Source organism: Fukomys damarensis, unplaced genomic scaffold, assembly GCF_012274545.1.
Source record: "Fukomys damarensis isolate Sample0158 unplaced genomic scaffold, DMR_v1.0_HiC HiC_scaffold_31, whole genome shotgun sequence".
Lineage (NCBI taxonomy): Eukaryota > Metazoa > Chordata > Mammalia > Rodentia > Bathyergidae > Fukomys > Fukomys damarensis.
In genome coordinates, this window is record NW_022900943.1 from 8,060,495 (window position 1) to 8,060,885 (window position 391).

The following is a 391-nucleotide window of genomic DNA, read 5'->3' on the forward strand; positions in this document are numbered from 1 at the left end:
ATATATATATATACATCTCTGCTCACAATTACTGTGAATCTGTCTCAGAGCCACTGAGGTCTCCTGTCACACACCATATACACCCATCGCCTCTCTAAGAGTGTAATCAGACCTCCAAGCCCACAGGCTTTGTAGGCTGTGATATGCAACTTTTTATATACCGACTTTATCTCTATAATTCTCTGCAAATGCTTTTGAAAAAAAAGAGCTGAGCTACTCTGCTTCATAAATACCCATATTTATGGACAAAAATATTGTTCAATTTTCAAATTTCATACTAGCTGGTAATTTCAAATTCCACTTAAACACTGCCACTTTGTTATCGGTACTCTAATTCTGGATGACACAACATACTGTTTATATTAATAAATAAATAAGTCAATAAATAAAT